The sequence below is a fragment of the Mastomys coucha genome, unplaced genomic scaffold (genome assembly GCF_008632895.1).
Source record: "Mastomys coucha isolate ucsf_1 unplaced genomic scaffold, UCSF_Mcou_1 pScaffold5, whole genome shotgun sequence".
Lineage (NCBI taxonomy): Eukaryota > Metazoa > Chordata > Mammalia > Rodentia > Muridae > Mastomys > Mastomys coucha.
In genome coordinates this window covers 13231430-13243625 of record NW_022196911.1, presented here as the reverse complement: position 1 = coordinate 13243625, position 12196 = coordinate 13231430, and the positions used below count along the sequence as shown (strand labels likewise).

The window sequence follows — 12196 nt, the reverse complement described above, 5'->3', positions numbered from 1 at the left end:
TTCTTGAAGGGGAAAGGAAGTCTCGCTGTTTATAGATTCCAGAGAACAGAGCTGTGATGTGCTGCTCCACACATGCCTGCACAGGGCAGGTCTTTCTGGACCCACTCCCACTGATGCCAGGACCATGTCCAGAGCCCTGATGATGCCTTTGCGTTGCTTGCTCTCTCCCTCTGGTATCCTGATGTCTCCTGCCCCAGTCTCCTTCCCATGACCTACTCACTGAGCTCACTGAGTCAATCACTGTACTGCAGATAGGGATGTGCTCAGGAGCTCATCAAGGATCTGCCCACAAACCCTGGTGACACCTTGAGAGGGGGCCATGTGCCCAGCTCCAGAGTTCCCCCCCTACCCCTCCCCGCCTCTGAACTGGTGAACTGGTGCTGACTGCCTCAGCTTCCTAGCTGTCTCTGGGTAGCTGTCTTCTGCCAGCCAGAGAGCCCTGCCGGAGTAGTGTTCCTGCAGCTCTCTCCTACAGACTGAAGCTGGCATCCTCACCACCCACTCACTACAGACACTTCCTGTGCTGCCAGCAAAGGTGGGGGAGGGGAGACACCGCTGCAGTCACAAGAAGCAATGCGAAATCTCATAGCACTCTCACGGTTTCCTTGGCTCTAAAGTCGGCAAGGCAGGAAACTGTTCTCTGTGATGATGAAGGAGCACAGCCCTGGAACCTAAGCCCTTTTAAAACACGCTCCGTGACAGTGCTAGCATTTTCACATAAACTAAAAGCTTACCTAAAAACCATCTAAGCATCTGGCAACGCTAGTGCCTAAAGCTGACAAATGGCACTGGAGCCCCGCGTGGTGTGGCGCCTAGAAGATATATGAAGTATCTACACCCAAGCTCTCCCCACTCCACTGTCTCACCTGACCCTCCGCCCTGTCTAGGGCCCAGGGGCTACTGACTGCCAAAGCAACTACGTTATCCATGGCTCCATCTCTGACATCTCATCTCCCACACGGATGGGATGGCTAAGTGCACAGTTGCTGAATGCATGTCATTGTGGTGAGTGAAGTACTCTTAGGCAATGCCGAAAGGTGCTTCCCAGTCAATGAGGTGACAGTTGCCTCTGGACCATGGATAAGTAAATGTGTTCAGTTAACCCTGAAGGGTAAAGCACATGAAGGCAGTGGGGACCTCCTCAAGGATCCTCACTCTGCCTAGCAGTTTCTCAGACAAGTAAACATTTGTTTTCGGCATTAAACTTTACATGTTCTAGCACACCATAACTTTCCAGCCTTCCATCCAGTTTGCTCACAACACAATCTTCAAAAGGAAATAAGAGAGCCTCAGAGTTATGCCACAGGCTCCTTATCAAGTCCACCGAGCTGTGAGCTGTTGCATCTGCTTCCTTCTGAGACTGCAACCTGCCCTCTGCTGAGCCCCTGAAATACACCCTCAGGGAAACAACTGACAGAGTACCTGCTGGCTCATTGCTATTGTTGAGAATATAATAGATACCTGCTTTGTGTGTATCAAATGGAATCAGAGGAAGGCTTCCCTCCTAGGAATTTAAAACACAAACTCGCTGCATGGAACCCACTTTCCCTAGAAAGGACAGCGGGGAAGGAAAACCATGTTGTGTTAACTCTCAGACTCAGGAGCTTCTTGACCCATTTCCACTCTTTATGTTGGAACTTCCCTGGGGTTCCTTTTGGACAGAGCTGTGGCACCAGACACAGCTAGACAAAGATTATACAGAGAGACATTTAGACATGAAACATCCAAAATGTTCTATATTTTAAAAGGCAAGAAAAAGGTCTTCGTTTTCAAAAGCCACCTGGGGCAGTGGAGTTGACCTGGCAGTTAAAGGTGCGGTGCATACTGCTCTTAGAAGCAGAGTTAGGTTTCCAACACTCTGGACAGCTCACAACTGCCTGTAACTTCATCTCCAAAGGATCTGAAGCCCTCTCATCTTCTGGCCTCTGAGAAAATGTCACTCACACGAACAACTCCTCACACAGACGCGCGTGCACACATGTTATTAAAAATAAAACGAAGGCCAGGTATGGTGGTACACACCTTTCATCCCAGCACTTGGGAGACAGAAGCAGGCAGATCTCTGTAAAGCTGAGACCAGCCCGAAATACACAATGAGACATAGTGAGACACCATCTCAAAAAGAAAAAAAAAAATTGAAGCAGCCACCTGTATTAAGGTCATCCCAAGGTGGAACTGTGCAAGGTTCCTCCAGCACTCTGTAGAACAAGCATGATGCTTGACCCGCAGTTAGGACTTGAATGATTATTTTTCCTAAGTAACAAGACTTTTCATTGTCACATTGTGACCTCCCCCAGCCTCAGGCGGGCTGAACCAGACCTTGTCCTTGCCACAGAGCAGCTAGCCCACTTGGGTGGAGTTCCTGAGATAAAGAAAGCCCTTTTGTCTTGCCTTCTTTGCCTCTCCCGAAGTTCCTGCTAGGAGCCACGCCCTGCTGAGCTGCTTCACCTGCCTTGACAGAACAACAAGATGCTAATTAGGCCACAAAATCCTGACTTACTGGGGGAGATGGGTTTCCCTGCCTATATATTCTCAGATTCTGAAATACACATTGGACCTTGATTGGAACCTTTGACTTGGTCTGGTTATTTCTCTCACAGTCCAATTCCCCTATTTTCCCCCAGGCACCTGCCTCTCTTTCAGGAACCCGGTTTGCATAGCTACTGGCAGCTACATCACATGCTCACTGGCAAAGGTGAAACTTTTGGAACTTAGCTTGTGGCCATAAAAGTTCCCTACTTTACCTGAGCCATAGTCCTTCCCTTTAGAAAACCTTACACTTTATCCTCTCAAGGCCAAAAAGGACGGGTAGAGAATTACTTGATTCTAGCAAACAGAAGCCAACCATAGGGAATATCCAAACGTAACACTCTGCAGGGACAATGGAAAACTATACGCCACTTTCCAGTGTCATCTAGTAGAAACATTAAGCAAACAGGTGATTTCTCCAGTGACGGTCAGTCCCACCTAAGTGTCAGTGTTATGATCCTGCAAATACCCCTACATTGTGTTTGGAGCTCTCCTTTATTTACTAAAGATTTAAAAATTCTGATTTCCTACCATCTAGTCAAGGCAGCTATCCAGAAATAATTTCCACGACCCCATATTCCATTACCCCAAAACAACTCGCACAAAAGCGAAGTGTTCCTATTGCAATATTTGCAGATTCATGTCTAGATTCCCATAAGAAGTACTGAGGGTCAGTGTGTGTGGCACATGGCTATCATCCCAGCTGTAAGGAAAGCAAGGCAGGAAGGTTACTGGCCTCAGAACTGGGGGACAGGACCTGTCATTTAAGAGCTGTTGAGCTGCTGCTATTTCATTATACCAGCTCAAATGAGCTAACACATTCTGATGCCCAATCTTACTGCTCCACACGAGGTTACAAAATGAGCAGTCAGCCACACCTACACTGACAGTGCCACAGAATCTGTCTCCGGAAGCCAACTCCTTTCCTTTCGCTAATGCATTGTGACATCCCAGAAAGAAAGCTCACACTTGCTGCTTGAAATGGGTCACCTGACCTTTGCCTTCCACACTGTGTGAATACACTGGAGGTTCCCAGAAAGCATGGCTCACGCCAGAATGTGGCAAGGCAGTGTTAAAGTGACGGCTGAGGTCTGATGAGTCCTGGGGCCCCCACAACTTGGCAAGGGTCCAGTCAAATGAGCATCTTTTCAGGAAAGTACCTAGCACATGCTTCCTTAACCTCTGCTTTTATGGCCTACTATCCAAATAAAGCCAAGGTTCACAGCCAAACTGATATTTTATCCAAATTCAGTCATGTCACTTCAAAGCTCTGAAGACAGCTGAGCTCCAAAACACTGAGACAGAGGGGAAGGAAGTGAGGTAGATTAATGGCATTTTCCTAACTGACCACCAAGCTGCTTCATGTGATCCTGAGGCAGACATTTGCAGTGGCATGTGTAGCTTAGGAGGCAGCAAAGGCAATTCTCATCTGTGAGCAGGCTAGCAGTGCCCAACAACACAGTTCTCCCATGTGGCAACAGTTGACAGAGCTGTGGATTCGACACTTTCTGTGGTTCCCAGTGGCCCTGGCAGAGTACATTGACAGTCCTTTGGGTTTGCCATTCTTCTGCAGTTACACACACCATGGACAGAATTTCTTTTCTACATGTTGGATGTAAAGTTCCTAATCTAGAATGCTTTTGCTTCAACTTCAGATCAGCTTTGGAATTGAGCCCCTACTGTCCAATGTCTTTCTGGCAAATACACTCTTGTATACTACTCGCCCTCTATGTCACCAGTGTTTGCTGGGACACTGTCACTGTGTCTAAGCCAGGGCCCATCTGTCTGTCTGGATAACAGGCTCCTATGAAGCATAGAAGCCGGATGATGCACAGAAGTCCATCCATAGAAGTTCCATGCACACATGGAACAGCCTGTGGTCTTCTTGCTTTCAGGGTTTCATTTCACCTCAGCATCCAGAGATGCCCCATACCTCCTCTTTGCTTCCAGCCTCATTTCCTACCCTACCCTTCACTGACCTCGGCACTGCCCCCTCAACTCTCCTCATCTGGACACCCTCATCTTCTCCCACACCTCTGAAGAGGAAATTCCCACAGAAGAACCGACCTGCTGGGATCCTGGAGCTTGCTTGCATACTCACAAAGCCTTCTAAGAGCTATGTTACATAATTCCCAGCAGGCAGGCTTTTTTCCTACCCTCCTATTCCTCTGCCAGTATTTTCACACCTGTCTTAACTGTCAATAGCAAGCCATTGACCTTCCAAAGCCAAGGTTCCCCTTGGCTTATGTTTGTCCTTCTTGGGTTAAGCTGTTTCTTTTGAAGGGACATACTGACATCCTACTCATACAATTCATGCATGTGCACATGTATGCTTACATTTGCAGATAGACACATATCTCATATCTCGCTAACATGACTGTTCGTGGGTTATTACTTTAAATATCCAGGTCTCTCCCTAGTCTTCCAGGTCCAATTCTCCCACAAACAACCAGATTATTTAAAGAAAGAAAGAAAAAAGATATAGTTACTTCTTCTGTGGTATCTTCTGGGGTGGGCTCAACGTCCAGGCTGAGTTCCTCTTCGGTGGTCTGACAACAGAGACACAGAATAATGTGGTTAACATCTCAAACTTTGTCAGTGGCTTTCTGTGTGTAACCAGCCCCAGTCCTACCAGCTTGGTAGGTGGTGGTCTGTACCATGGCTCCCTTGCTCCTGTATCTCTGCCTGTGGAATGTTTTGTCCAGGAGACCAGTGTTTTACACGCAGACAGTGGGTATGCGTGTCTAAAGTCACCAATTACTGAATCAATGAAGAGTGTATAACTTCCAGAACAATCCAAAGAAGACATTTACACAGCCTTCAGCCAGCAAGAAGCGAGAGACATAAACTTACACAGTGCTCAAACATCAGTATGGTAAGGATGGCCACAGACAGTGGGGGGCATCTGTAATCATTCCTATTTGAAAGGAGCAAATCCCTGGTTCATTCTGGAATAGGAACTGGATATTTGTGGGGTTTTGTTTTTGTTTTTGTTTTTGTTTTAAAGATTATCTTGTATCAACTCTGGCAGCCTGTAACTTGATATATAAACATGTCTGGTCTTGTGGCAGGCAGTCTTCCCACCTTTGTCTCCTGGGTTTCGGGATGACAGGTGTATGCCATCAAGCCCAACTAGGAAGAACTGATTAAATCACAGGTAGTAAAGCTCTAGGCTCACAAAGGCATCAAACAAAGGCTTCTGTGTAGCCCAGGGCTTAAGCAGGAGTGCTACAGCTTCATCTCTGCTTGCTATGCCATAGCGTGGAGAACTGCTCAGGTGGCCTCAGTCCCCGCACATGTAACATCAGAAAGGTGACAACTCCTACCACCTTGAGATTCAGGGAGAACTCAGTGAAACTTTCCCACCTATCACCAGCTCTAGAGGGCCCTGATGCTCCAGTTTAGCTGCTGACAGCCATGCTGGGTTAGAGATCACACTAGCTTGACTCTGAGTCACCAGGAAATCATGGCGGATGTGCAGTGTTTGAAAACCAGGATGTTGCTTTCTCCAACATACTGTGACATCCCAGAAAACTAGTACTTGCGCCTACAAAAATAAGATTAAAATGAGTTAGCTAAGCCTCACAGGTGACTTCACACACTGGCTCTCTTGTCGCCCCTTGTCTCCAGAGTGTGGCTGTGGCTGTGGTACCCTGGAGTCCTGCTTCTGGCGTGTGAGTACACCTCACTGAACACCATGGCTTCCTCTTCATACTAAATTCTTCAGGGCTTCTCTGGAATCTCCAGTTTTCAATTAGCATGTTCTCCTTACCCTCTTCATGGATAAAATACCATCCAAAATATCCCAAACCAATTCACAGCACCACAATTAGTCCCCTTAGACAGTCAGTGGATTTCCTGTTGTATATGCTGGAGCAATGATGGGTTTTATAAAGAACGTACCATGTTCTACTTCAGTGGGCCTCAGATCTTAGGTTCCGTAGGACTGTGGACATGAGTGCAATTGAGGGAGAAGAGAGCAAAGTGTAGTGATGTTGGCCTAAAAGAAGAATCCAGGAACACTGGTTTCTAGCCAGCGATGTTGATGTGTTCTGCAGATGTTCCCATCCATGCAAGGAAGTCAGACACTATGTGTGTTCCACCCACCTCTGCCCACCTTCTTGATCTATGAGTCATTTTAGTAGCACAGGTCATAAAACAGGGGTGAAATAAGACAATAAAGTCAGCTTCAATGTACTGAGACCCAGGAACCTCATACTTGACATGAAGGTCGCTCAAGAACTGGAAACATTATAATCTCATATTTCAGTTGTGATCCTTCTGTGGAAAGGACTCTGCTCTGGTTTTCTTTGGTTCTGGATTACTGACAACTTGATGCCCACCCTAACTCTGAATGCTCCACGTTTGCTATTCTGAAAAACTAACCCAGAAAGCCTGAGGAAAGGTCTTCTTTTAAGACTATTACTGCATCTGGACCTCCTCATGGTATCAGACAGATTCATCACAGAAACCACAATCTCCCCTGCTGGGCAGCAGGACAGTGTGGATGTCATCAGCTCTGCATCAAGATTTGGGGTTTGCAAGTTTTCCTGGGTCATGACCTATTTTTATAGTAAAATCCGTCTTCCTGAAGCTAGTCTATTTCTAATCAACTTCAGAAATATTCCAAACACAAGCTGCTCTCGGGAGTCTCTGTCCTGGTGATAGCGCCAGACCCGAAATTCCAGCGGCACCCAACGTTTCCAGCATGCCTGCCTCTCCCCATCATCCAGTTCTCCTGAAAAAAGCTCTGTGTTCAAGAAACCAAGCAGCTGGGCATCAGACAAAAACAGTGGGGTCAGCTACAGGTCATAAGGATGTTTGCCCTCATCACTGGCTCCTTTATTGGGTGGATTTTTAGGAGAATCAAATCTTTTTCAAGAAAAGAGTTGTTGGCTGGGTAGTGAGTGGCTTTGCCTTCGACTCCAAGGCTGATACTTCGACTCAGGTACCAGGGGAGTAAACAGCGGTGGCTGTGCCAAGTGTTAACCCCGCTCACCACGGCAACAGCCTTGCACCAACACCCAGAATGCTCTAGCTACTAGATGTACCACACATTCTGTGAAAGGCTCTTCTCCCCTGTAATGCCAACACCTATTCCAGCACTTAAAACAATTTACGCTATTTATTTAGTCTCTGTCGTTTTGTCTGTCCATCTCTTTCTGTCTCCATGTGTCAGTCTGTCTCTCTTTCTCTCTCTTTCTCTTTCTTTCTCTCTCCCCTCCCTGTGTGTGTGTGTGTGTGTGTGTGTGTGTGTGTGTGTGTGTGTGTGTGTAGGGGTCAGAGGGCAACTTTGAGGGGTCAGTTCTTTCTTATAACCATATGAGTTTGGGGACTCATTTCATCAAGCTTGACAGCAAGCACCTTTACCCACTTGCAAGCCCTATTCCAACTATTTTTTATGGGTGTTGGCTTGTTTAGAAAGTCTTCCATGTAAAATACCAAATAATCTGTCGTCTAAGACAGAATCTTTCCTTCAGTGTAAAGATTTATTTATGTGAATGTCTCTGTGTCAGGAAATGCAAAGCCATCAGCGTGGAATTCACTGGACCTTGGACTGTGATATTTAGGAGCCTATAAAAATTAGCCATTTTAAATTTCCATTTCAGTTGCTCTTGACACAGTACAGGTAGATCTAAAAAGGCACTCAGTCTTAAGAACTTTGGGAAACTTTCCTCTTAGAAATATGTCTGGTGCTTATGTAGAGCCCAAATGGAGCAAATGGGACTCCTGGCAACGGAGGAGTCCACCTCCTGAGGACATCCTCCCCACTGTGGCCTGGGCACTGGAGACGCTGGGGTTTCCTCACCTCTCCTTTCTAGCGGCCCCTCTACTCAAACACATGACCATTAGGAAAGTGCTCTCTGCCTCCTCTTCCTTCTAGCACAGCTAGTTGTTCTCTGCGGCAAATGGGGATCTAGACCATGAGCCACTTGTTGAAAGCAAAGCAAACTGGTGCCAACTAGTTGACAAAAGGAGTACTTCAGGGAACAAGACACACTGGGTGAAGCATGCTGAAAGGTGGCGGTGGGCAGCAATGTTTGTCTTCTGTTCCTTTCATGCATGCACTAACACCACCACACTCTGCCACAGGCACATAAACGGAAAGATTTATGTGGCCACATATGTGAAACACGTATGCAGAATATCCACATCTCTGCCATGCCAACCGCCCCTTAATAACTGCATTTTCCCCCCATCGAGCAGAGTCCATTTGCTACAGTCCGTGAGAAAGTGCAAGCATCCGTCCTCTGTGCTCACCTCTGTCTCCATGGGTTCCACCTCGATCTTCTTCCATAGTTCCAGCAACTGTGCGATGGGCATTTTTTTAAACTTTCCCTTTCTTCCAATCAAATGTTGATAGTAAGAAAGTAAATAAGCACAGGCGCCAAGCAGTCAGAGAATCGGCCTGACGGGATGTCAGGGACTGGGGCAGCAGGCCAGGCTGGAGCAGAGAGTGGGAAAGGCACACCTGCGGATCTCCGATCTCCGATGCTGGGAAGGGTCCTGAGGTTTTCAGTGCGGCTGCTCTGCAGGCTCAGCCAGCTCAGCAGGCTGCAGCGAGGCAAGAAGACTGAAGCTGCGTCTGGGTGTCTGTGCCTGTGCGTCTGACAGAGTAAGGCTTTGCTCACAGCCTCCAAGTGCTTCCCTGCCTCCCAGTTACGTTGCCACTCCGCTCCCGCCCCTCACTATTTTACCTTAATTGGCTCTAAATGAGGGTGAAAGTTGAGTCTGAGGATGCTGCTGCCATAGAAACTGCTTAGCAACCACCGAGGGCCAGGGAGGGAGAAGGAGGACTGGAGCTCAGGCTCTGCCCTTCCCCTCCCCGGCTCTGCGACACTGCCTGGGACGCTATACCACCACCCCTGCCAGGAGTTCTGCTGAGGCTGGAGGCCAGATGCTGCAGAGACACCCCTCAATATCAGGTTTTCAGATACCCGCATTGGGGGCTGCGCTGATGCCTGAGGTAGCTTGGTGCAGCGGCTCCCTGCTGTCCCCAGCCAACCGCTTTGTTCTGGCATTGGGCCGGCGACAGCCAGGAGAAAGAAGTACCCACACAGGCTGAAGGGAACTGGTGGGATGGAACCTCAGAATACAATCTTTGACCTTACTTTTCCTGTTTAACCAGGGAGACAGAACCAGCTGCAGGAACATCAAGTATGGCATCCCTTTCCTCTCTCTGCAGGAGAGAGCAGAGCCTGGGCTGTTGAGACTCCAGCAGGCTCTGTGGAGGACAGGACAGGGAGGTTGAGGGACAGGAACAGCTGTTACTCTAAAACTCACTATGCATCGGGCACATTATCTCATTTGATTTTCCCTCATTTTTTTCACAGATGAGAAAAGTCCCATGGCTCAAAAAGAAGCAAAGTACCCACGCACGTTTATGACATCAAAGAGAGGAAGCCCTGACATATCTGCCTGAGGTGGAGAAATTTAGTTTCTGAGGAGGGAGTGTGTTTCAGGGTGCACCTCCTGCCCTTGATTCCCAGCGGGTGCATCTTTGGTCTCCTCTGTCTCCGTTTTGAATAAGAAACACTCGCCAGGCAGTGGTGGCACACGCCTTTAATCCTAGCACTTAGGAGGCTGAGGCAGGCGGATTTCTGAGTTCGAGGCCAGCCTGGTCTATACAGAGTGAGTTCCAGGACAGTCAGGGCTACACAGAGAAACCCTGTCTCAAAAAACAAAAAACAAAAAAACAAAAGACAAAAAGAAAAAAAGAAAGAAAGAAAAAAAAAGAAAGAAAGAAAGAAAGAAAGATAGATAGATAGATAGATAGATAGATAGATAGATACACAGGAGAGGATACATTCGTCTCTCAGTACTGAGCCTAGACACATTTGGTCCCTACTCTTCGGAAATAATGTTGTAATTTAACCTTGCTCTGAGAACAACCATTTTCATTTGTGTGCCCTTATCTTTGAGAATGTCTAAGGCAATGGCTCCCTGGTCCAGAACATTATCATGTCCCTTTCATCTCTATAAAATCACCAAGAAATACAATTTATTAAGGAAGGAAAGGGGCCCAAATATTGCATACTTCATATTTTGCAAACAAAATACTACATCTGATGTTAACAGAGGAGGTCAAGACTGGGTGGGTTTACAATAGCCATTTCATATTTTGTCTTTTTACAAAATGAGGCCAGTGAGGACCTTAAAACTTAATTCTCCCCAGGATAAAAATAACAGTGATGTTGTTCATTTTTCCACTGGATACCTCCTGGCTGACAGGGCAGAGTGAGGACACCCTGCGTGCTGACCATAATAAAGTCAATTGAGACACTCGGTAAAAGGTCATCAGCTGACAACAGGCAAAACAGAGTGGGTTTTCTCTGCAAGAAAGCCAGAGAAACCACTCCCAAAAGACTGCTGAAAAGATGTGAAAAGCATTTCATCTGACCACCTGAAAATCTATAGGTAACGGAGGGAGACATAATAGTTGTCTTGTGTTTTGTTTTGTTTTGTTTTTTTTTCTAAAACCCATTTCTAGAACATTCTACAGATGCCCCGATATGGTGGGATGGAAAGAAATATTAGTCCTTCTCTTTGAGGGAAGAATGAAGAGGAAAGAGGTTTAGACAGGGCCTCTCAGAGTGAGCCACACTTCCTGAGAGACTGAAGTAAAGTTTATGGGAGACCCTGGGTTAATGTCCTTGCCAGAACTGTCTGACAGCAAACCCTAATGCTGACTATTGTAAGGGGTGTGTTGGGGATTGCTTCAGATATGGCTCATAATTCAGCACTCTGCCCCTTTCTCATCTCTGCTGCATGAGCCGAACCCAACCCACCATCTTCCAGATGAAGCAGAAAAGTCTGAGGAGATCGTGTGGGAGAAGAGGGCGGGTTCTCAGTAATGGGAGCAGGGCTTGGTTCACCCTGCACTGCTGCCTTTGGAACAGAGAACAGGTTATTCAAAGCAAACAACTTGGGCACTCAGGAAATGCAGCACACAGAGGCACAGCCCGCTAGGCAGCAGCATGAGAGGATTGGAAAACAGAGCACCAAGGACCTAAGAATGAGGTAAAGTGGGAAAGGAAGCTTATGAGAGGATATTAAGGATCCAGAAAGATGTTATCCCTGCTTATAAAGCTTTCATTACCCAGAAAAGACACATAAAAGAAAAGAAGGAGTGGATTCATCTAGGGAAAAGAATTCCATCTAAATACCAGTCAGAGTAAAGATGGCAGTAAGGAGCCAAGTTACTTTGGATGAGTGTTCAACTGAATCCCAAGAAAACGCAAATGACCTGTTCAACAAGAAGGACACCTCCAAAATCTAGTTTCCAAGAAACCTACCTCCCTTGCCTATAACAATACTCTTCCACGAGTTCAACTCTCCACAGTAAAGGTGATGGGAAGCCCTGATGGAGTTCCAGCCACAGGATCGTGGTGACACAAGACAGACACATAGGCATCAAACCCAGAGAACCCCAGCCCCCGAACTCTCAGTACAAATGAGAACAAGAGTACCAAGGTGCTCACAGAAAAGAAGGAAGGAGGGGGAGCCTGCCCACCTAGACTCCCAGTGACCAAAGAAAGTGGCTCTCCCCTGCTGTGGAAAGGTGTTGGAGCCCTGGTCATCTGCTCCTGGCACTTAGCACTGTCCCAGCAATCACGAAACAAGAGCCTGCTGCATGAGCTGAGGAAATAGGCCTCAGCTCAATCTA

At 47.1% G+C, this 12196-nt stretch overlaps 1 long non-coding RNA gene across 1 annotated transcript in view; it reads right to left on the bottom strand.

Annotated features, from left to right (window-relative positions):
- Positions 1-9406, bottom strand: part of LOC116079209 — a 57063-nt gene extending 47657 nt beyond the window's left edge. Inside the window, exons 1-2 of the long non-coding RNA XR_004113816.1 lie at positions 8791-9406; positions 5019-5078 (exon numbers count right to left, since the gene is read on the bottom strand). This is a non-coding gene — a long non-coding RNA (uncharacterized LOC116079209). The remainder of the gene's footprint in view (positions 1-5018; positions 5079-8790) is intronic.
- Positions 9407-12196: the final 2790 nt, after the last annotated feature.